This window comes from Rhodnius prolixus, unplaced genomic scaffold (assembly GCF_049639745.1).
Source record: "Rhodnius prolixus isolate KJV_2025 unplaced genomic scaffold, Rpr scaffold_13, whole genome shotgun sequence".
In the NCBI taxonomy this organism is placed as follows: Eukaryota; Metazoa; Arthropoda; class Insecta; order Hemiptera; family Reduviidae; genus Rhodnius; species Rhodnius prolixus.
Genome location: NW_027411583.1, coordinates 4,665,279 through 4,691,808, shown reverse-complemented (window position 1 = coordinate 4,691,808; position 26,530 = coordinate 4,665,279). Strand labels below are relative to the sequence as shown.

At 35.7% G+C, this 26,530-nt stretch overlaps 1 protein-coding gene across 5 annotated transcripts in view; it reads right to left on the bottom strand.

Moving 5' to 3' along the window:
* Window positions 1–26,530, bottom strand: part of dally (division abnormally delayed protein) — a 442,796-nt gene that overhangs the window by 137,709 nt on the left and 278,557 nt on the right. The gene's annotated exons all lie outside the window — the stretch shown is intronic.

Genomic DNA, 26,530 nt, shown 5'->3' with positions numbered 1-26,530 from the left:
CTATTCAACAAATAATATTTAAATTATGAACAAACAATAACTACGCAATAAAATTTGATGTAAATCAAAATACTTTTAGTCGGTTAAAAAGCGGAAATTGGCATATTAAAACAGCGGAACTCGGATATTGAGGTAAAAAAACTAATTTTTACAATGTTTCTGCAAGAGAATTCGACTTTTTTTTGTGGTTCTTTAATGATATTAACCATTAATAATTGTTTTAACATTTTATTACTAATTAAAAAAAAATTGATGATGTCTTAGTTTAACAATTCACGCATTAAGAGAAAACCGTAAAGAAGGCAAAGACATTTGCCCAAACGTTAGCAAAAAATAAATTTTTTGTTTTTTTTGTTTTCTTTTTTTGGCATTGGCTTCCGCCATACAGCCAGCATCGTCTAGGTGCTTATCACAAGAATATCACTCACTCTCCATTCTTACCTACAAATACATTCGCTTCACACATTCATCATTCTACTATATACTGCTATTTACATAAACTACTGCTAATGGATGGATCAGTACTTTATATTCCTGCCATCCTTATAGCTTAACCGAAATTAAAATCACGTAATCCTTCTCTAATCATTTTCTTGCATTCAATCTATAACTTTTAAATACATTCATATTTCATTGCTAGCTCTGCTATCGACTTAAGCACATATATGTTGGTGGAGAATATAATGTCTTCGTAGCGAACTGGTGCATCTAAATACCTGTACATATCGTCAAACATTCGTTTCCTTTCTACCACATAACGTGGACATATCATTATTACATGTTTGAAATCTTCCTCCTCATTGCAATCTACGCAAAGAGGAGAGGACCTTTTGTTGATCCTGTGTAGATACGATCCGCACACCGCGTGGTTCGCTCTCAGCCTGCTTATTGTCGTAACAACCCATTTATTAGTGACAGTTCCCTTAAACCATGGTTGTCTAGGTAACTGATCTGCCATAGTTTTATAGAATCTACCTTTATCACCATTATTGTAATCTGTCTGCCATTTTTGTAGTGCTGCTTTTGCAATTATACCCTTGATATCGGTGTGAGGTAATTTATAATTAGCCATTTCCCCACTATTGGTGGCTTCCTTTGCAAATGTATCAACAATTTCATTCTCTTTTATACCACAATGACCTCTTACCCACAAAAAATTAATGCAGACTCCCTTTAAAAATGGCAATAGTTTCTACAATCTCTGCGATAATGTGATTCATTCCTGCAGACTGGTTGTGTATATGTGATAATTTACACAACGCACTCTGGCTGTCACTAATAATGGAATAGAATTAAAAATACCTGACGACAAACTGAGATTACTAATCAAAGATAAAGTGATAAGTTTGAACGAGGCAATGTAAATTTCCAATTGGTTACTGTTATTAAGTAACAAATACTTTTTAACTGTACAGTGTAGATAATATCTCATAGTTTTACTTAGTATACTTTCATTTACAACACATGAATAAAATAAAAATACTACAATGGAACGCAAGATCAGCCGTTTCCAACAATAAATAAATAAATAATTAATAAAAATTCATGAACGCTCTCCTATAAACAAAATAATAATAAATAATTCGACGCGAAGATCCCGGATTCGAATCCAGCTGCTGGACCTCACCTTTTTTTCTTCCTAGGCCATTTTCTGTAAGGAGAGAACAAGGTCTTGAGGCCGGCACTGCCCTGAGCACAAAGCACCAGACGCCAATGATTACTGATGTTGACCCACCTTAAATTTTTTTTTTTAAATTATGTTGTTTTCTTTAACTCCCCCTACTCAGTCATGTATAATCAGCCTCTGACGATGGACGTAAGTCCGAAAAACCGGTAACAGAGATCCCAATAAAAGCAAGCCCTATTAAGACGGGAATAAAAACAGCGACGTTAATTTTTTGTTTAATATTTGTAAACTCTTAAAGTACTGGGCGTTCCTGTTAATGGAATAATATAAATTAAAATACAACAGGGATTTTGGTGTTTTGCAAGTTTGGATTATTTGGAGCGGAAATTGTGGCGAAGTGGATAATTCCCATAATAATGCTCATTAAGATCTGTCTCCAAAAACAACAAATGGATTTTTTTCTGCTGGATTAACTTGCTCATTTAAACTGTGGCTTCGCCTTTTAAAGAATCACTTAGTTTCTGAATTATTATCTTAATGCTTTTGTTTTATATAAACTGAACGTAGGCGCATTCAGTGCTGTACATTCAACAATCTTTGTTATTTTATTTTAAACAAATATCTGGTGTATTAAAATCTTACTAAATTACAACATGATGAAACTACCTTTAAATTGTTGAATTAACCAGAAGGAATCTAGGTATTCAATGAAACGAGTATGGTTGTGAAGAATGTGGATATCCATAGAGGTTCTTCTTGGTTTTTTTTTCATGGGTACTTCTAATTGGTAAAGCCAAAAAATCCCTACTAGCGAAATCAAATCACTTAGGGTACTAAAACTGGATAACTTATTTTGAAATTTCTTCGCTATTTATTAATAATATTATCATTTGGCAGAATTAGAAACCCGATGAGAAAAACAAGAAAGCGAATATTTAATACGATCGCGATACTTTCCTTTTTTCAAATAAGAGAAAGGTAAAAATATAATGACGTAAGAAAAAGTCTTGTGAGTCCACATCAGGCATATAATTGTTTTGCCAAGAATAATTACTAAGATATCATACTTAGGCTCCGCATTTTCCGTACTAATTACCCCGTATTAAGTAATCTTGAAAAAAAGCAACTTAAGTTCTAAAAAAAACCAAGACGCTTTGGTTTGTGCATAAGACTTGATTGCTCCTTAAAACATGGGCAAATACAAAACTCTGCAATACGAGTAGGCTGAGAGAGGTGGAGCCCTGCCCTGCTGGAGACTGCCAAAGTGTGGTGGTTCGGCTGTTAGAATAGATCGTATCAGATTTTTCAGAAAATAAATCTAATCACTCCAGTGGAATAGGTTACCCGCTGGAATTCGTTATAAAAATGTATAACCTTACATAGCGTGTACCATTAATGAAAGTCGAGTATCAAATTTAGCTGAATTTATCTGCGGTGTATTCAATCTTTATTGGGCAATTTATTTGCTAAAATAAATATAACTCGAGAGCAATTTTTAGTTGTTAAAAAACCAAATTTTTTTAAACTAAGATTTATGAATAAAAGGTTTAAATTAAATTAAATCTTCTTTTTTAATTTTGTACTGTTAGGCTAGGAAATCCGCAGGGGCGCCAAAATCCCTGAAGTGGCTAGTCCACTTCTCCCTACGCCTTTTTGCACAAAACTTTTAAACCAAGAAGGCCAAAAAAAAGAGTTCGGTAATAAATTTACATAAAGAACAATTAAGAATCTTATCTTCCAAAAGAATGGATACTGATGTACATATAAAAGGATTCTATCTTTAGGAAGAAACGTAACACTGATTAAAATAAAGTTGAGAACCAAAATTACTGAACACCTTTCTATTGGGGCTAACGATAACTAGTTTTCCGCAGCTCTTTTAAAGCCAGAAACAATACCAAAAATTAATACAGAAATACTTAATACAAAAACGTCTTTTAAGTGAGAAAACTTTTGACACTACACTACACAATGCAAGAGACTGTCTGTACCTACGGCAGCTGTAGCCAAGAAGATATTCTATGTACTTAGCGACAGTCTCTCTCTCTGTAGTTTAAGGTAAAATACCATTCAAGAACATGAACGTAATCCTTTCATCCCTTGCAGAGTCAAGGCGCTCTCTTTACCAGAGTAAAGCTTACTGACACAGCTGAATTTTCATAAGTACCAAGAGCTAGCTTACTAAGTATGGCTTTTAGAAACCATTCTGTAAAGTAGAACTTTACTTTTCATTTATTATGTTTCATTTGCAAAGTAATTTTACAAAATTTTAATATATTATTAAAGATTGGAATAGTTTTGTTTCTTTTTTAATTTTCTTTTATAGAACTTATAATCCTCTGAATTAATTTATGAAAAACAGAATTGAAATAAAAGAATTAATCTATCGTTTAATAGAAGGAAACTCGTCACACGGACGACTTTTATTTTATGTTATTCTACTGCAGTAAGTTGTTTTAATGGAAAATTCCAATTTTGAGTTATCATTTGAGTCTAAAAAACATGGTGTTCACAAATTATGCGCCCGTCACTCCGCCTGTCGCATACAGGCTAACCTGGCTTGCAAGCCAGAGGAGGCACCTTTGAAGGCACAGTACATGCTTCACAAGTTGAGTAAAGTGCATTATTTGATAAATTAAGGAATAAGTTTGATCCTTTACATGAAAGATATTGATCACTTAAATATGTGGCTGGAGGTTTCCAATGTTTTTGGTAATTAAACGCAACTCACCCAAAAATTACCAAATAATTATTAAACCTTCTTGTTTGTAACAGAGCTAAAATTAATTTTTAGCCATTTTGTGTATGCTTGAGAACATCTAAAGCTCTCTTAACATTTGATTTTTCTTAGAAAAATCACTCGGAAAACTACTTATTTTTCGATATTAAGAAAAATACTAGCTTTAGTGCCTTGGCAATATTTTTAGTAGAAAGGGGATGGAAAAATAAATAAAAATGACCTATCGTATGCTCTTTGATAACAGGTTAAAAAATTGAAATATGATTAATAAATACCAGATTTTGAAATGGCTCATCACCTTAAATTTTAAAGATATCGAATTGAGGTTTCCGGTTTCTTTCATAACTTTTTATACTCTTTAAAAGTGTGTATATGAAAATGGGGGTGAACTGCGAACCCTCACTTTTGGTCGCGCGTCAACCGCGTATGCGGGCAGGAATCTAAAATCAAGTTACATATTCTGAAACTAGAGGTGAAGGGTAACAGATTTTTCCTCTACAATTTTTTGCTCAGATCAACCGTTTAAGCATGAAATGCATTTGAGCCGTCTTAAAATGAACACCCTGTATATCTACCATAATTCAAAAAACGAAAATTCAAATTTAGTACTTAAATTTAGCTTATAGGTGGTGATACTAGATACTTAACAGAGGACGTAACAATAAAGTTTTTTAGTCAGAAATCGATCTACCAGAAATATCGCTTTACTGAAAATCGTGTCCAGTCTAAAATACAAAAAAAAATAGAAAATTTATTACACCAAGTGGTAAACTCCTGATTTCTCCCAATAAGTCCAAAAATTTTGCCCATAATAACATGGCGTGTGGAGGGAACCACAATTTAGAAGATAAACTCGTAACTACTAAATTTCACTGTAACTGCAACATTTTATTTTGTAAGATTACTGTAAAAAAATTGATACAAAATTATGGGTATTAATGTGCAGTAATGCACGACCGAAAAAACAGAGATTGAAATTTGAAATTCTTGAACGCATTTTAGAATAAAAATATCGCATTATTTAGCCGGCACACGCGCACAAATTTCCCTCTTTACATCCACGATTGCATGGTAAGAGAGGCGTATGGAGATGGCCACAGTTATGCTCTGGTTACAAAAACTCTCAACTCAACTCTAGAGAGGTCGGGCCCCCGACGACGAGCTCCCTCCCACCAAATGGAATGGTGCCAAACTGACAATTGTCTCACATGAACTTTCAATCTTCAACCCTAACTGTACCCCATTCTGCCCGTCTACTTCAAGATGTCATCTTTAACTCACTGGAACAGTTCAATGCCCTAACCATTAAAGTTATTCGCTTCCTTAAATCTATTCACTGAATCATCTATTTATTTTGAAAAAAAAGGAAATGTTATTTACTTAAGTAAAAGTAAAAAGTAATCACCTATTTTTTCAGGCGGGGCTTAACATCCAACTACCAATTAGGTGTCGTGGACGAAGGCGAATAGCAAACATACTAAATAAATTTCTCATATTAACTATTAAATAAAATCCAAGGGCTAGACTAGTACCGCAATACATCTTAGCTTTGCGGGTCTAGCCTATAACCTACTAGCAAACATACTTTACTGTAAATTTCTCATATTAACCATTAAATAAAATCCAAGGGCTAGACTAGTACCGCAATACATCTTAGCTTTGCGGGTCTAGCCAATAGCCGCCTAACATACTTTACTATAAATTTCTCATATTAACCATTAAATAAAATCCAAGGGCTAGACTAGTACCGCAATACATACTAGCTTCGCAGGTCTCGCCTCTAACCGCTCGGCTACCGTGGCGCCCTATTTACTTAAGTATAATAAATTTAATAATAAAATAAATACATGTCAGGCGTTCATTATTTTTTTAACCATGAAAACCTATAGTAAAAACAAACATAATTTTGGCAACCGTAGAAAATGAACATACAAATATTTTGGGAAGGTTTACAGGGGAGGCCTTAAATTTAAAAACTTTAATAAACATAAAATGTAACTTAGGGCTACCTTTTTCCGGATTTAAATTAACAATAAAAGTTAAAATGCGTACATTTTTCTATGGTTTTTATTTTAAACACACAAAAAAGGGATGAAAACTTAGCCCTAAAGTACATGGAAAATGAATTAGGGAGAGAAACAAAAACACAGTTGAACTAAAGCCACATCCCTTTGGAAATAGCATAGAATTTAAATAAAGCCAAGCTGTGTATATTATATAAGAGTTTATCATATATTTATAATTATATATTATATATTTTTTAAAAAATAATTATAAATCGAAATTAATAAAGAACTTCAATAAAAGAAGAGATTTTTTTATTATTTAAAATAAAAGTGTGGCAAATATGAAAATCAGGGAAGGAAAAATTTAAAACCTCAGTTTGGGAAACCAACTTTTTACTCTCTCTCGGGTCATTGAATAATATAATTCCGGCAGGACCGGAAACATATAGATTATGATAAAATTAATGCAAAGGAACCATTTCCTGTGGGGAAAATATAAGCGGGAATATACATATTTTGCAATGAGTACATGTGCATTCGTTGCTTATTTTATTTTGCTATTTCACACCGCGAGGCCTCCGCTCTCTCGTCACAGACTTTGTGAGCGCTAACTGCTGAGATTGTCTGCGAAATTTAATATTGTACAGGTTTCCGAGACGAGAAAAGAGAACAAGAATAATAATTTTGTATCATTTAATTCATTATAGCTGACTTAAACTCACGAAAATGGTTACACAACCATTTTAGGAGCACAACTTTTTAAATTATGTTAATGAAATCAAATTTTACGAGAAATATTTAATCTATTTTTTAAATATGGCAAAGTAGGAGTATTGCGCATCAGTAAATCCTGCATTATAATTGGATCAAGGTGATGTTGATTGAAAATTAATGAAGTGTTACATCAGCTACTTACTATAATCGCGCATGCGTGCTTATAACTAGCAATATAAATAGAAAACTATCTGACACAACAAATAAGAAATAAACTTTAAACTATTTTGATCTAACTAAAGGGACAGAAGACTGATCGTGGACACATATCGATCAGCCCCATGACTCATACCTGACGCACCATGGCGACTAGCAGACTGTTTTTTCAGATGGATATCTCACTGATAAGATGAAGTGTTAAGGGTATGCACAGCGTTGTGGCTAAATTTTAATCAATTTCTGACTTAAACGCCAACTTCTGACGCCCGCAATTTTTTTTTTCAGTGCTCTGCCGGCCTCTGGACAGTGTTCTATCGTTACAGACCACCCTTCTCCCTAAGCAGACAGTGAGCTTGTAAAGAAAAAGCTCCTAGGAAGAGAAAAATCTAAGGGTTAGCAGCTGAATTTAAACAAAGGTTTTCCGCAAAAGCGTCCAGTGAAATAATCTCTGAGCTAATTCTTCATCTGGATTTCCCAGCACGGATATTAACTAATTTTGGGAGAGAGAGAATGAAAGAGAGAGTCCAATTTGTGAAAATCACTTTTCCAGACTTGGGGAGATCACAAAATGGAAAATCTACACAATATCTCACCTTACTTAAGGATGGAATTATTATTCTCAGGGGGATTGCTTATTCGAATTAATGATCTATAAAATGGACAGCCAGACGCACTAAGGAAGTTTCAACCAGTGGGCAACGACCAGATTAGACAGAGGATCTCGGAACAGAGGTGATCAAAGGAGAATCAACAGATAAAACTTCCAGTCCACCAAGGATGACCCCGACCAGATGAAATCGTTTAAACAACTAGGAGTTGTGATAATGAATCTGGAAGAATGATAAGCGAACTTAATGAAAGATTTATCGGTTGTACTTAGGAAACGTCGCACCAGAAGTCTCTCCAAAACCAGACAAACCCAACGACCTCCTAAACTCACGAAATGTTACAACAAATAAGTAATCCATGCTGAAGGTTGTTTGACGCTACAAAAGTAACTGTTTAAAGATATGGAGCCTTAAAAAAAATACAAAATAAACATAAACACAACGAGGGAGATGACTCCTTTACAAACAGGAAGCAAGTTTATCACCGCAAAGAGGAACTGACTCATATCTTAAGATGGAAGATGCAGGAATAAAGTATGTTGGCTCCTGGAGGAAGTGAAGGCACAAAACCACTAAGAGAACAGGATGCGGTTAGTAAAGTCAATCTCTACCATATTTTAAACATCCCAATTGCGATGAGATATTCGGCACTCCATAGCCAGAGCTGATCGTACCGCAATAAAAAAAGGTTGTCCACTGGGGTTGATGATACCAAGTAGTGGATCTTTAAAAAAAAAAGCTCTAAATTAACCCAAACTACGAGAAGTTATAGGCGCCACGGTAGCCGAGCGGTTATAGGCTAGACCCGCAATGCTAAGATGTATTGCGGTACCAGTCTAGGCCTTGGATTTTATTCAATGGTTAATATGAGAAATTCACAGTAAAGTATGTTTGCTAGGAGGTTATAGGCTTGACCCGCAATGCTAAGATGTATTGCGGTACTAGTATAGCTCTTGGATTTTATTTAATGGTTAATATGAGAAATTTATAGTAAAGTATGTTAGGCGGTTATAGGTTAGACCCGCAATGCTAAGATGTATTGCGGTACTAGTATAGCTCTTGGATTTTATTTAATGGTTAATACGAGAAATTTATAGTAAAGTATGTTTGCTAATCGCCTCCGTCCACGACACCTAATTGTTAGTTGGACGTTAAGCACCGCCTGAAAAAAATAGGCAATTACTTTACCACTACTACGAGAAGTTATCAGATTATGTAAAAAAATAGAAGCCCAACGAATGAAAACTGAAATTGTTTCATGATAGTCTCAGTCGATGGTTACATCTATGAGGACGACAATAATTACAAATAATAAATATCAAGACATCGATAGAACAAGACTAGCTGGAAAACTAACTTGTCAGTTTCCTTCAATAAATCTTCTTATAAAAAAAAGAAAAGCTAATTTATTATTCTGAAAATAAAACTTTTCTCTTAAAAATACTAAGAATTTCCCAAAGATTCATGTTTTTCCCGTGGAAGAAACTCACTCATCCAAAAAGTTATTTCCACAAATTCGCACTACTAGAAAAATCACAGTAATATTGTATGTATATATTCTGCGGTACCCAAGCTATACTAGTCCATTACCTGCGTCACCATCTAATATTCTAATATTATTCCCAAGAAGAAAAATATTAAAGCGGAAATAGCCCAAGTTAGAACAACCAACTTTCAAGAATGTAACCTTAGCTAGAAAAATTGCGGTATACCGCACAACTCTTGTGTATTCATGACAAATGGAGTGTGAATAAATAAATGGATTCGCTCGGTAATTCTCTTTTTCCATAGCAGGTGGTGTCTGTATTAGTGTATATATATATATATATTCACCAGTGATATATTAGTAGTAGTAGTAATAGTAGAGAAAGGAAGGTAACACACACAAAGGTTACAATTCTTTGTTTGATAAAATATTCAAACAATCATTCAAAGAGTGAATTCCATTTCAAAGTGAAGCTTTCTATTTTATTTATTCACGATTTTTTTTAATATTTCATATAGATATATTGTTTTGAGGGAAATTGTATCAACTTTTATTACATATTTCCCAGCTGTAAACATACTAACATTATTATTTTCCTCCATGTAAGGAAAGATATAATTTGATGTAAAAGTAAAGTAATTGCCTATTTTTTCTGGCGGGGCTTTACGTCCAACTACCAAAATTAGGTGTCGTGGACGGAGGCGATTAGCAAACATACTTTACTGTAAATTTCTCACATTAACCATTAAATAAAATCCAAAGATCCTGCAGAAAAATGGGTGAACCTGTTGGTGATAAGTTTATCCACTCCCTCCAATACGCCGATGACCAGGTAATAACAGCGACAGAGGCAGAGGATGTGTGCTACATGTTCAGGAGATTAATAGCAGAGTATACCAGATGTGGACTAAGCGTTAGCAAAAAAAAAAAAAAAAAAAAACAGAATATATAGTGTTCAATGCTCCATGTTTCGGTAGAGATAGATGGCTGGATGCTATATCCAAGTAAGGAATTTAAATATCTTGGATACTGGCAGTCATCTGCAGGAAAAAGTGAGACAGACATTGAAAACAAAGTAAATAATGGCAAGAAAATTATAAATGCATTAAACGCGACCATCTGGAGCAAGAAAATACGGATACAAACAAAAAAGAAGATTTTCCACTCATTTGTGGAAAGTGGTAGCCACATACGCAGCAGAAAACTGGACGTTGTCCAGAAGAGGTGAAAGTAGCCTGTTAGCCCTGGAAATGGACTTTTGGAGAAGAAGTTGTGGTAATATCCAGGCTCCAGCGAGTTCCCAACTCCGAAATTAGGAAGAAAGCCAAAGTCAAAAAAAGACCATTCTCTACACAATAGAGACCAAAAGATTGAAATGGTATGGCGGCCACCAAATGCGGATGGATGAAGATCGCTGGCCCAGGAGAATCTACAGCTTCACTCCAAAGGAATGGAGAAAACGGGGCCGACCTAGGAAGCGGTGGATGGAGGATGTGGAACAGGCGATGGCAGCGAGAGGATTGAGAGAGGGTGACTGGGAGGATAGAGAGCGCTGGCTGTTGGGTATCGGGGATATGACCCCATAGGTTGTAAAGTACCCGTTGGGGGGGGGGAATAAATAAAATCCAAGGCCTAAGACCGGGAATCGAACCCACTAAACCAACAATACATCTTAGCTTTGCAGGTCTCGCCTCTTAACCGTTCGGTTACCGTAGGTCCGAGCGGTCCTTGTGCCATTGTCTTCGTCTATAATATTATGATTCATCACATTGTGGTATTACTTAAAATTTGATGTGAATCATTAAAATTTCATTTTTAGACCAAAAAATTTCTTTCTAAGTTTAAGTTAGAGAAAATCCCAGACTGCTTACTTCTACTGGCCCCACACCCTTTTAAATAGCCACGCACTTCTCTTGATTTGAAATTTAACTAAACTGCAACAACCTAGGCAGGGGGAAAAAATGAAATGCATATTCTAAAAGTTGTTTACAACAACTACTCACTCGAAGACAGAGAGATCTCTTGCAATAAAAAAATCCCAATTTTGGGCTAAAGATTTAAATCAACCGAACGAAATAGGACAAAATTCCTGAAATAAGACGCTAACCACAAAAAAATTTACAGTTTAAACAACAACAACAGCAAAATCTGATGTAACATGGTAACATTATTAAAAAAGAGCAAGGAAAGGGAATAATTTGAATGTAATGGCATTTTTTTTGGTCTAGATTGGTCCCCGATAGTTAAGACAAACTGGGTACGACAACCAGCAATAAAATCTTGCAAATAAAAAGAACAGATGAATAAAACTTTTGCATCTCTTTCACCTCCCTGCAGCTCCCTTAAATTGTAAGAAATAAAAATAAAATAATAAAAAAAGTCCATTGACCCGTGAAAGTAAGTTTTTAAATCAAGTAAGTTTGAAGTTTTCTAGAGCCTGAGACACGCTAACTTGTTAAAAAAACGACTGGCGCCAACAAAATCGCTATCGATTACTGAATTATGTCTTTTTTTTTATTTAATGTTACATTTATACTTAAAGGTGGCCAAGAAATGACACTACTGGAACAGTATTAATAATATGCCGGAGTTGGTTTGCTTTATATAAAACTGCGTGGGATTTTATTTATGACAATAAATAGATAAATTATGTTAATTCCATCTCCAAAAAAAGAAGTAGTCTCTAAAAGTAGAAAAGAAACGGGGGATTCAATAACTTAGGTTTGATTCTCGTCGTCTTCTTCTACTTCTTAAGAAAAAAACCTGTATTGGGTAATGTTATTCAGTTTTGATTTTTTTTTAGAATTTCAGAGAGGTGTTAAAATAAGATTTGTGAACTTGTTTAGGCAGAAATGTCTCTTAAAATAAAAATAAAATACAGTAGTGGCCGTCTGAATTAAGCTGCTAAAGAATTATAGAGTATACAGAGTGGTTCGGCAAGCCTTTGAAGGAAAAGCACCAGCTTGTTTGAAACTTAAAAAGGGGAAAAAAGTCCAGTGAACCCAGGGAAGAAGTTAATCTACCCAAATGCGGTAGTTTCACAATTCCTCAACATGAGGAACTTAAACTCAAGTTTCTGATCATTTTAGAAAAGACAGTCTGGATATACGAGGGTCGTTTAAAAAGTCCGTGCGAAGTCAGAGAGATAGCACCACTGGCGCGTATCGAGGTTATGTTTAGTTAGTAGCATCTCTTGGAAGAACACACACCAAGTTTCAGCCAGATCGGTCTATTTCATTGCGTTTGGCATTCGTTTGAATCGAGGAAGTCGAGTGATTTTCAAAAAATGGACGAAAAAGAATTTCGTGTGTTGATTAAACACTACTTTATGAAAGGCAAAACGCCTCAGGAGACTAAAGAGAAGCTTGATAAACATTATGGTGACTCTGCACCTTCGATTAGAACAGTTTATAAGTGGTTTCAAAATTTTCGGAGTGGCCATATGGGCACAAGTGACGCTGAACGTTCTGGACGCCCTGTTGAGGTTACTACTCCAGAAATCATTGATAAAATCCATGATATAGTGATGGATGACAGAAGAGTGAAGGTGCGTGAGATTGCTAGTGCTGTGGGCATCTCGAATGAACGGGTACATAATATTTTGCATCAACATTTGGACATGACAAAGCTATCCGCAAGATGGGTGCCGCGATTGCTCACGCTTGACCAAAAACGAAATCGTGTGAAGTGTTGCAAGGACGGTTTGCAGCTGTTCCAGAAGAATCCGCAGGACTTTAAGCGACGTTTCGTCACTGTGGATGAAACATGGATACATCACTACACTCCTGAGACCAAAGAACAATCTAAACAATGGGTTACCAAGGGGAAATCTGCGCCAAAAAAGGCGAAGACCGTTCCTTCGGCCGGAAAGATTATGGCGACTGTCTTTTGGGATTCGCAAGGAATAATCCTCATCGACTATCTGGAAAAGGGTAAAACTATTACAGGTGCATATTATTCATCGTTATTGGACCGTTTGAAAACCGAGCTGCAAGAAAAACGCCCACAAAAAAGTCCTTTTCCATCACGACAACGCACCAGCTCACTCCTCAGCAGTTGTGGTCGCAAAATTAATGGAAATAGGGTTCCAACTCGTTTCACATCCCCCCTATTCTCCAGACTTGGCTCCCTCGGACTACTATTTGTTCCCCAATATGAAGAAATGGCTGGCGGGAAAAAGATTTTATTCAAACGAGGAGGTGATTGCAGAAACGAATGGCTATTTTTCAGACTTGGACAAATCCTATTATTCGGAAGGGATGAACAAACTAGAGCAGCGTTGGACGAAGTGTATAAGCCTAAAAGGAGACTATGTTGAAAAATAAAAAAGGTTTACCCCAAAAAATTAAGTAGTTTTTATTTTTGCACGGACTTTTCAAACGACCCTCGTATTACTGGCAAAGTTTTTCCAGAAGAACGGAGACTGTACAGGAGATTTTAAAAGATCTACCAATTAGTGCGGAGTGGTAGCTGATCGCAGAACATCAAAATTTGTTTTTTGTAATATTATACAGTTATATACGAGGCATGTCCAGAAAGTAAGTGTACCGAATTTTTGTAGGTACATTAGAACATATGTAAGCCTTTTTTTTTACATAGTCACCACTCCTCTCAATGCAAGGTGGTGAACCGGGGTATTATATTTTTTGATGGAAATAGTATAGTAAATAGTAATCCTGGGTATCACAGTATCTTGCAGAGTTGATGCTCTCCCCTTGAGGCATATATTCAATTAAAATTATGCCTTGACAGTCCCAAAACACGGATGCCATGATTTTCTAGGGCTGAAATTGTGGTTTTGAACTTTTTTGGCGGAGTGTGAAGAGGTGTGACGCCACTGTTGAGACTGCCTTGAAATTCATCTCCATAGAGTTTGTAGCGTCTCAAAAACTCGCACTTGGCGGGAGATTGGATTGTCATTTTTGCACGAAACCTCAACGTACTGACCTCGAACCGGTCTCGTTGCGGAGGGGAGGAATTCCCTCCGGCCGTGAGAGCCTCAGTACTCTTACTTTCTGGCCATGCCTCGTATATTGCAAATAATAATGGCAGCCAAAAATTGTAGAAGCTCGAAAGGATTGTGGGTAATCCCAACAACATAGGTCATCGCCTGACAACTTTATTCTAACAAATGGGGGGGTAATCTAATGAATTTTTCATTTTTCAAGGTGAGAAGCTTCAGCTGTTTGAGAAGTTAGTGTTGTCACGTTTATTAACATAGAATATTGAAGTACATTAAGAGGAACTGAGATTTGGATAACCTAACGGGCTGAAAATAAAATGTGAAAAAAGTTTATTGTATCGGAGACTGCCCTATGAAGGCCCTAAAACTATTGTGCTTATAAAAGACTGAAAGAAATAACTTCCATCAAGGATTTTTCCTGGATTAGACTAGTTTATTTAGAATGAGGATAGCTAACAGGAATGGTCAGTTCACAGAAGTAGTTATTGTGGATAAGCTCGTTGAGTTGAAAGCACTCTAAAATCCATGGTTTGGAGTCAGGAAAAACGGGTTTAAGGTAAGCATAGAGTAGAGGAAAACGGAAGGGAAAAATTTACAGAAAAGATGAAGGTGTAACACAATGAAGTAAGTAAGTCCCTCGATAAACCATTTCCCCATTAAGTAAAGTAAAATAAAGTAATGCCCTTTTTTATAGGTGAGCTTTAGGGCCAACTACCTAATTAGGTCCTTAGAAGGAGGTGATTAGCTAAAACATACTTTACTATAAATTTCTTATTATTACCCATTAAATAAAATCCAAGGCCTAAGACCGGGAATCGAACTCAGTACCATAATAATGTTAACTTTTTTTTTGGGACTCGCCTTTAACCCGCTCGGCTATCGTGGCGTCTATCCATTTCTCCGTAATATACACGGAAATAACTGATATACGTGAAAAGGAATTGAATTTCTAGTTTTTGGGGAAAAAAACACTTTTCTTTTGTTGAATCGATTTAATTCTCCACCTGACCACTGTAATAATTTCAAGGATGCTGTACAGTAAATGTTGAAGATTAAGGAAATAAAAGAAAATGGACACAGAAATGGCAAAGAAAGAGACACTGTGTGGTACACTTCCTGAATTGAGAAGGTGTAACACATTCGGGTTAAGGAACATGCAGCAAAAAAAAAAACCGAAGGATACTGTATTGGAGAGGAGATAAGGAGGGATCTGGTAACTAGCAGAGGGTAGCTTACCTGCTTCATCCAGGACCACTGTGTCCTTACTTTTATCTCGACAGTACGACGTCTACCTTACCCTCTGGGGTCTAACTTTTCCTACCACTCTTCGGCCAGTCCTACATTAATGTGATTACAAACCTCCTTTTTATGTTTTTTTAAAGATAAGATATGAAAAATTATTTATTTACTTTCTCCATTTATATTACTATTTATTACAGTATCTTTATTTTGACATTCTAACCCAAAAAAAGGCAGGTGTGAACACATATTTCTCTAACTGCTATTCTCGAAGTTATAACCCACCAATTTTCTTACAATTCAAAACATTTGAGTTACATTAAATTCTTACCCTTCATTAAATTGAAATTTAACTTACTATAGAAGCCTATAACCTAATACCTCACCAAAACTGTCCCAAAAACGAATTATTAAACAAAGATGAACTTTTTTTGTAAGCGAGTATATGCGAGGTCTGTCTAAAAAGTATGCGACCTTTATTTTTCCCTCGCAAAATAAAGACGACAGCGCGGCGCCACTGTACTCAGTAAAGGAAGACACCTTCATGTGCATGTGTGAATTTTGTCACCGCCTTCCAGCGCGACATTCGCTGCCTGTGGGTCGCCGAGTGAGATGCTACTCAACGCGTTCGTCGCATTATCGATTCTCTGACTTCCGGAACCGATTCTCTCAAGATGACTGAACGTGATGAGCAAAGACACTGCACCAAATTTTGTCAAAAGCTTGGTGATTCTCAAAGCGAAACAATTCGTAAGATTCAGCAGGTGTTTGGAGACAAAGCGACAAGTGAAACACAAATTAAGGAGTGGTTCAACTGCTTCAGAATAGCCGCACATCAGTGGAGAGTGACCAAGTTGTTGTCGCCGGAACGAAAGGACCTCCGTTTTGAAGTTGCATTAACTCCAACCTCTTGGGCAATCTCCCGCACGGTCAAGCGACGATCTGCCATCACCAAATTTCGCACAGTCTTAACAACGGCTGCACTCCCAGCAATCTGGAGCCTGCCAGTACCTTGGTCACTCTCCGCTGATGTGCGGCCATTTTTGAAACGGTTGAACCACTCCTTAGTTTGTGTTACACCCATCGCTTCGTCTCCAAACACCTGCTGAATCTTACAAATTATTTCGCTTTGAGAATCACCAAGCTTTTGACAAAATTTGATGTTTCAGTTCATCTTGAGATGAACACGTTGTATAGCACCTCACTCAGCGACCCACAGGCAGCGACTGACGCGCTGACAAAATTCACACATGCACATGAAGGTGTCTTCCTTTACTGAGTACAGTGGCGCCGCGCTATCGTCTTTATTTTGCGAGGGAAAAATAAAGGTCGGATACTTTGTAGACAGACCTCCTATATATTTTTTTTTAATAAAACCGCAAAAAAGTTTTCACACTAATATTTTCTGAGCGAAAAGAAAAGTTGACAATAGATGATTTTCTTTATAGCAAAAGAGGAAGAAGAAGAAAAATGAAATGATGGAAAAACAAGTGGTTAATGTTGGCACACCTGCACTGTTGTATAATACAGTTTAACATGTTGGTTATAGTGTGTGTTATAGAGGTCAGATGGGGGAAGAATCTAGAAGGAAAGTGTCACCATCCGGCTGGTTATAGAAAGAAGGTTATTATAGGTGGGTGTAGAACACCGTTGTCCACACTAACTTATATTGCAGACAAGAGAGTTCCATTAATTTCTGTCAGACTTGCCGCCCGACCTTCTTCTCACGCCACCCGCGCGCGCGCGCATTATTTTTAAAACAATTACACAATTTTACCGCCCTCGAGTATCTGTCTTCCCCCTCCCCTTTCTAAATAATAGTACTGGAGGAGTAATTAGTCATTAATTGCGTTAATACAGAAAAAGTTATTTCTACCAACAAAAGTTTTCAAAGAAGACAGACTCAGGGTTTCGAATACAAATAAAATTTGATAAAGCATAAAAAGTACTTACTTAAAAGAAGTAAACTGAATAAGTGAACACTTACCTGTAAATAAAAACAACCAATTAATGTTAAGTTTCGAAACAACTACTTACGAGGGTCGTTTGAAAAGTCCGTGCAAAGTCAGAGAGATAGCACCTCTGGCGCGTATCGAGGTTATGTTTAGTTAGTAGCATCTCTTGGAAGAACACACACCAAGTTTCAGCCAGATCGGACTATTTCTTTGTGTTTGGCATTCGTTTGAATCGAGGAAGTCGAGTGATTTTCAAAAAATGGACGAAAAAGAATTTCGTGTGTTGATTAAACACTACTTTATGAAAGGCAAAACGCCTCAGGAGACTAAAGAGAAGCTTGATAAACATTATGGTGACTCTGCACCTTCGATTAGAACAGTTTATAAGTGGTTTCAAAATTTTCGGAGTGGCCATATGGGGCACAAGTGACGCTGAACGTTCTGGACGCCCTGTTGAGGTTACTACTCCAGAAATCATTGATAAAATCCATGATATGGTGATGGATGACAGAAGAGTGAAGGTGCGTGAGATTGCTAGTGCTGTGGGCATCTCGAATGAACGGGTACATAATATTTTGCATCAACATTTGGACATGACAAAGCTATCCGCAAGATGGGTGCCGCGATTGCTCACGCTTGACCAAAAACGAAATCGTGTGAAGTGTTGCAAGGACGGTTTGCAGCTGTTCCAGAAGAATCCGCAGGACTTTAAGCGTCGTTTCGTCACTGTGGATGAAACATGGATACATAACTACACTCCTGAGACCAAAGAACAATCTAAACAATGGGTTACCAAGGGGGAATCTGCGCCAAAAAAGGCGAAGACCGTTCCTTCGGCCGGAAAGATTATGGCGACTGTCTTTTGGGATTCGCAAGGAATAATCCTCATCGACTATCTGGAAAAGGGTAAAACTATTACAGGTGCATATTATTCATCGTTATTGGACCGTTTGAAAACCGAGCTGCAAGAAAAACGCCCACGATTGGCCCACAAAAAAGTCCTTTTCCATCACGACAACGCACCAGCTCACACCTCAGCAGTTGTGGTCGCAAAATTAATGGAAATAGGGTTCCAACTCGTTTCACATCCCCCCCTATTCTCCAGACTTGGCTCCCTCGGACTACTATTTGTTCCCCAATATGAAGAAATGGCTGGCGGGAAAAAGATTTTATTCAAACGAGGAGGTGATTGCAGAAACGAATGGCTATTTTTCAGACTTGGACAAATCCTATTATTCGGAAGGGATGAACAAACTAGAGCAGCGTTGGACGAAGTGTATAAGCCTAAAAGGAGACTATGTTGAAAAATAAAAAAGGTTTACCCCAAAAAATTAAGTAGTTTTTATTTTTGCACGGACTTTTCAAACGACCCTCGTATTACAGAAATAGAGCTAAATGCGCAATAAAAAGTGTATATTACAAAAAAAAAAAAAAAATGCGTAAATCGATGAAGCCGAATTACAAGAATTTTTTAATCATAATTACAGCGTTTCGTAGCACCCATATTTCTATGTTCAGACCTACGTGACAATCTTGATTTCACTACTACAACCAAGTTGTTGACGCATCTTCAAAAAAACATTAACCAACCACAAGGTTGTTTCAATTTCATATTTCTTTCTTTTTTTTTTGCAATTCGCAATTAATAAGAATGACATAATTGTTATGACAAACCAAAAAAAGACATCATTTTCTTATTGAACAATGCCTTCTTAATATGTAATTATAACGCTGAACTCAACTTGATAGTACGTAATCAGTTTTTTTTTCTTACGCCAAAAAAGAAATACTAAGAACCATATTTACATGGTTTGTTGAAATAAATAATAAACCACTGAATAAATAATTAAACTTAATGAGGCCAAGATTAAAGGATATACACAGACTGTACTTAGTATTTCATCATTTCTCAAACCGTATGTAATAATGTTGAAAGTGACGTATCCTAAATATCTTATTTATTTATGTACTTAGTTATGAATACACAGGAATTATTATGTACCAAGGAGGTTACCATTATTCGTAATACCATAATTATAATATTTGCTAGAGCGGAAGGAAACTCGCGTTAATCTAACATATCCCTTATTTTTAACCAGTTATCCCTGGTAAGGCAAGTTTTCACCATAAAGAACATTGAATTCTATAAGAATAAGGGGATTTACAATAACTTGTCGCAGATAAATGCAACGAAACAGCCATATCGGCAGCTGGAAAATTCGTTAATTGAACAGAGTAACAGGCTTTCACTGCCAAGTTTTACTTTCCCATCAACAGAGGCCTTTTCTGGACGCCAGATTCCTGGGGAGAAAAAAAAATTGCAAGTCCTGAAAGGGGGGGGATAAGTCTCCTTAATTCACAGCTTTTACCCTGAAACAGCTAATGGGATTTAAAGAACGTGATCCTAACATTGGATTGGCACCAGCGTCAAGATGTTCAGTTAATCTACTCAAGAAGTGGGATAGCCTCATTTTGAAGGTTTCTATTGGTGAATGAATGGCGAAGAGGTAGCAGTTGCTTGAACCTCACAGTAAACCCTAAATCAAAATGATGAACGGAGTCCTTTCTCAGTGAATGCAAATAAGACAATACTAATATTCATATCCGGGGACAAGGGAGAACTGAATTTTAAATAGATTTCTTCCCCCATAACAAATTCATTATTAATCAAAATTCTTATAGCATCAAACTCTCCATCTTTCGGTAAAAGAATAATTAAATTTTCAAAAGAGCAGAGAAAAGAACAGCAACAGTGATGAATTAAAAAGGTAACTTGATTCCATTTTTTCTTTTTTCTTTAAAACAACTGCTCCAACATCCACCCAGTCTTTCTCAAGCTACAACCAACTTCAAGACTTAATTCTTAACGCAATTTAAAGTTGTTTGTTGAAAGGTGATAGAAAATGAAAAGAAGTATCTTTAGGAAAAGTTTTTTAAGGGTGGGTTCTCGGAAAGTTGAAGCACTCACGACGAACACGATGTACAAAATGAGAATATATGTTCTCGTGTTTAGAGATCTGGGATGAAGAGGGTTTCTTTCAACTTTCTGTTGGTAAAGTGAATAACAATCACTAGGAGGAACTGAACCAGATGAACCAGATACCTCGAAATTCAAGTTGCAAGAAAGGGAAGGATAAGAATGTGGTTGCAATTTTTAGATTTAGAACTGCGCAGAAGCTAGAAACTTGTGACCAGATTGAGTTGTGACAGGATATTCAGTGTTTCAGGTCCTCGGATGTTTAATAAACATGGTAAGAAGATTTTTACAAATTTCTTATGCTATATAATTCACCCAACAAAATGGCGCTTTTTGATTTGATAAATGATATGCCACCTTCCAGTATTTGAAAGACCAGAGGAGGACAATTTGCAAAAACGGTGGAGTAATCCTGGTATCCTATTGCAAGAAGGCATTTGAGCTGTTATTTTTTAAAGTGGTATAAGTCCATTTGGAGCTTAAAATATAGTTTATTTTTTTAAGAATTGTAATTATTATTATTTCATAATAAAATTTAAAAGGTGTATAGTGTTAATAACATCACTCGAATAAATTAAGGTTTACGAATATTAATTCAAATGCAAAACCTTAAATATCTCGATACTTATACCTTAAAAATGGACTTATACCACTTTAAAAAATAACAGCTCATTTCTTACTTAGAACAACAGACTAGGGTTTCTTCACAATTGTTTTAAAGCAAAAGTTGATTAACCTAGTAGGAGTCTCTGAGCAGGAGGAGAAGTGAAATGACTTGTCTAAATCGCATTGTGGCAAGAGATCTTTGCAAGCTAAGGTAGAACAGATTATCTGCGGAGATGGGCCACTAAGTCTAGAGATCTACATCGGTTACCAACGACAAGATTGCTCAAGTTTCACAGATACCAAAAAGAAAACTTATCCAAACAAATTTTCGCGTTGTATACACGACATAACGGTGCGTTAATTCGCTCCGCTTGCCATATTGGTGACCGCAACATGAAGCGTAAACAAAAAGACATGCCCAAAACGCTCTCCGACGAGCTAGCGAAGAGCTACGACTTGAGAACGCCACTCATGTCTCAAAAATTTCGTTGGGAGAGGATATTTAACCTACTAGAGATCCTAGAAGAATACATATTAGTAGCCAACCAATCTGTCCTCAAATACTAAACAGAATATACAAAAACAACTCACTAAATATCATGAGGGCAGATCCAATGTTATCAGTGGTGATAACGAGTAAAATATTTATTATTATTGTTTTTTGAATGATCAGCTGATATATTTTCGTAAATATTTTTCGCTAATTAAATATAAAAATAAAAATTGAAATGGGTTATCATCAGATATGATCATCGAATCAATCAATAAACGAGGCTATTACTCTTTATTTACAACTTTGTTATTTTCACTAATTAGCATATTTTATCACAATTTATCTCTATTTTGCCATACAATATCATTTACTTTTCACCGTTCAAAAGATTTGAAGTAAAATGCTACCTTTAATTGAAGGAAAGGAAACAAACGAAGTGTTATGAAAGCCCAAAACAATCTTTTTGACGACCTGGTCTTCCGGAGGAGAGATGAAGATCTCTTCGAGATTGTTGCTTCTGGTAAACTAAACGTACTTTCCAGCTCTCTGTAATTTGAAGTACTTGGGAAACTAGAACCGCCTTGTATGACTTAGTCGGCTGCAAATGATCCGGTTATGGGCGTTTATCCAGCCATTTCGGCGGATGATTCTTGTTTAAAGTTCTGGTATTCCATTTAGCGCGTTCCTTCAGTAACGGAAGCTTTCCTTTTGCGCAATCAATCAATCAATCGAGCGAGCTTGATTAGGGCCACACTTGTGGGGGGTCCTTCACTTTACTTAGATCTTTTGAATAATTCATATTTTCTGCTCTCTCACCGGCTGAGAATCATAGATAGCGACACTATATAACACAGAAATAACGGATAAGTTAAGTGGATTGAATCCACTTTCTCTGGGCCCTCTTAACATCAATGTTATTTTTAGCCGTGAAGAGTTTCAATTTAGAAGCATTGTCTCAAGTATAAACAATTATCTTATGCAATAAACAAAAATAACTTGTTTAGAGAGGTCCCATTATTCCAGTAAATAATCAAGAGGGAGACATAAGAGATATTGTTAAAGTATGTTGCTCCAGAATTACGTCTACTTTCTCACGATCCAATATAAAAGCTCTGCTAACAAGTGGAAAGCTTCCAAAAAGCTTCTAACAACTAACAAGTTCAACAATGTTCTTTTTTCCCCTCTCTTATCGGAAAATTACCAATAACGAAGTAAAACAAATAAAATTACAATTTATTGGATTATTATCTTTTATTAGTTTTATTACTGTTAGTTTATTTTAATTGCACTGTTATTGAGGTCAATTGAAAGGGTTTTCTAAATTACAGTTTGGTTTTTTATAGCTCTTATTAAATATACATGTAAATTAATTACATATTAATAAAAGGAAATAATATTTAAGAATATAATAGGGAGATTAAAGCACGGAACTAAGCAGCATCCAGTCGATTGTTCATATTCTTTTTTTTGGTAACTTCACATTAGACCCAAAAGAACAGAACAAAACAGACGCTATTGATAAATTAAAAAGACTCTTAGACGATAGATCTAAATTCCCTCAAGACAACAAAAGAATATTTTTAAAAACCTATTTGGGCGTATGGAATAGAGAGAGCTGTGGGGTTCAACCAAATATTCAAAGAATTCTACAATATTAAATACTTCGATCTGTAGTAAATGCTCCTTTTTTTTTATGTCTCTAACCGGACTTCTACAAACAGAACATTCCTTTTATCAAACGAAGTCGCCAAAACAACGATCCTGGTAACTTCACTTCAGCCTGCAATCACACGCAAATCCTCTAGCTCAAAATATTTCTTCTAGATCCCAAATTGGCTTCTTAAAAGATAGTAGCCTCGTGATTCTTCTCTTAAGTGAAGAGTAAGTGACCAATAGTTTAGTTTCTGCAAGTTCAGTTACCATTGGGTAACTTCTCCACTCGTTTATTTCCTTTGACCCTATTATCATTCGTTAATGATGCGCTGATTATAGTACTAATGAAGGAGTAGAAAAAAAATTGTTCAGGAGTTTTATCCAGTACATTGCCGGCCTTTGGACAGAGCCCTCTCGTTGCAAACAACATAGACCAGCCGCAGACAGCAAGCTGGAAGAAGCTGCTAAGAAGAGAGAAAATCTAACTGGCCAATCGCTCAAACCCTGGATTTTCGCGTTAGAATCCAGTACACCCTATTGGCACTGGTAATCTTGTTAATATGGTCGATTTGTTGCTCTAGTTTACTAGTATTTTTTTTTTATTAGGTTTCTACAATTTGATTTAATTTTATGTAGAGTATTTCAGACAAAAATTTACTCTATTGCTAGAAAGAGGACATCGCTTCGTGATGTAAGATTGGTATGTAATTGTATTTGAACGGGGTGATTAGGGAATGTAAGAAGGTTTCTCTAAGGTTACACAACAGTAGTGTCTAAATCATACAACCCTTATCCTACCGGACAGTTTTAATAATATTTAAATGTTGACTTTTATAATATTAATCTTTTTTTGATGGTATAAGTAATAATGCAAAAAAAATGAAAACTTACAAATTAAGCCACATAGCAACATCGTGCACCATTTTTTTGGTCGTTAGTGATACAACTAATCTTTGGCTGTTGGACAAAAGATGTCTGACTCGTGAGAAAAGATTTTCGAAACACATATGTAAACCATTTGGTAAAGTGGAGTTTGTCCATCCTACCACAACCTAAGAGAAATGCTGGTAACCTTTTTAACCAAAAGTTTTAAGTTAAGGTGCCCTTCCCTCCTCATTCGAATGTCGCAATAAGTTTTGAAAACAGAATACTAGTATTTTGAAATGAGTAACGATGCTCACAAAAATTTTATTTTACTTAAAGTACTAAAAACAGTAAACTCATAAAGAGGAGAAGTTAGGAACAATGGCTAGGAACTTGTCAGAAAACTGTTTTGTTCCATTACTTGTTCACCTTACTAGACAGCTGATATCTTTCATGCCCCTAACCACACCACAACTTGATGGCCACTAGTACTGTCATTAAAGATAAACTTGTTGTCATACAGTGCTGTCTATTTTCTGTTTAAAGGAGTTCCCCTGTCAACAGAATATTTCCTACATTTGTTACCCTGTCCACTTCTATTACTGTAATTTGGATTAAGAGAATAATTCTGTTTTAAATTAGAGTTGTAAAATTATAGAATAAAACGCATTACAGAGAGCTGAACGGCACAAATGGCACAGACTAGAGTTCAATTCGATTCTAATTGATTCACTAATACGGGATTCATAATGCTCTTTTGCAACACGCCATTTTTAGTTGAAGTACCCTTACAAAAGCCCAAGCAATTGAATTTAATTGTAGACAGTCATTTTTATAAAAACTAAAAAATTCTTCTGACTCAGAATACTCGAGGGACCATTACAAACTTGATTTTGAAATAATGGCATGAACGCGGTACGTCACATTACCGGATGGAGAAATTAAAAATATAATTAAAACCCCAATTAAATCTCTAAGCCCAATATTGTATATAAAGTAATAAAATATTACAGTAAATCTTAAAAAAATATTCTAACTAATTAATCTACATATAAAGGAAATAAATTTACTATAAAATTGAGTCTAGACTTGAATGGTGCTGTTTTTTCTTCTTAATTTAAGCATGAAAGGAAAAGCAAAATTTAAGAAAAGAAAAACCCCAACTGGTTGAGGGGGTTCCATTATAAGGAAGAAGATAAGGGACGAACGATAAGAAAACTAATCAAGAAGGCAATGGTGGGGTTTAAAAGAAAGAAAAGTTAAAACTTTTCTTATAGAGTGTACAGGGTGGGTTCGCGTGCTATTTAACTATGATGGAGCAGTAAAATGGAAACGAAGGCCAGAATTTCTACTCCAAAATAAAAGTACTAAGGTTTTAATTTAGGTTTGTTATTTTTTAAGTTGTCAAAAAAAAATCCAAAGGACATAAATTTAAAATTAAATTTATCATTTCATGTTGGTGTAAATAATTTATTTAAAATAATTATCTCAGAAATAAATTTTATTTTAATTTTAGGTTAATAAATGATTGGTATTCCTGAAGGATTAATATAATAATAGAATCTTCAGATGGTAGAGAAATTCCCCGACTTCCCCGCTAGGAAGAGATCCGTTGTTCGAAATGATATAAATAGGAACCTAAAGCGGCGCAAATAAAAAGTTGAAAGTAAAGTTAGAGAAGCAGCTCAGATTTAATTTCGAATTTAGTAACAGTAAAGGAAGTGTGCTGACTTATTATTTGAAGAGGAAAAAAAGGTTTCCACATTCCCTAAAGAGTCGTGAGGTACTCGAAACCCAGAGCTGTAACCTTTTTCCAGCCATTACCGAATTTGGCCTAACAATTTACTATCCAGTTATGAGAAAATATCTTCAGAATTTTCTTTTAGAGAAATGGCTTTTCATTTTTCTATGACTTTCAACAATCTAATGGATATTCAAAATTCAAATTTACATGTTTGTTCACCATCGTATTTTCTTCTTAAAGCGAGGTTGTATCTAAGGATGCCCATGATCACCTGATGAAACCGAGACTGAAATTCATCGTAGCTTTTTTTTCTCTTAATGATCTCAGATAATAACTACCTTAAATGCTTGGAGGAAAGGAGATTCGGCTAGCCACTTAATATTTTCTAATATATCAACAAAATTTCTCAGAAATCCTTTTTCTTTTTCTGATTTTTCATGAGAAACAAAATAAACACAAAAATCTTCCACGAAAAATGGAAACTCTAAACTTGAATTTACCTTGCGCAAAAAACAATAGTAAAACAACTAAAATAAAATCAACCCGAACGCAGCAGAAAGATACAGCATAAACATTATAACAAGAATGGCGTAAACCAAAGTAATATGGACAATGGAATAAACAAGTAAAACACGT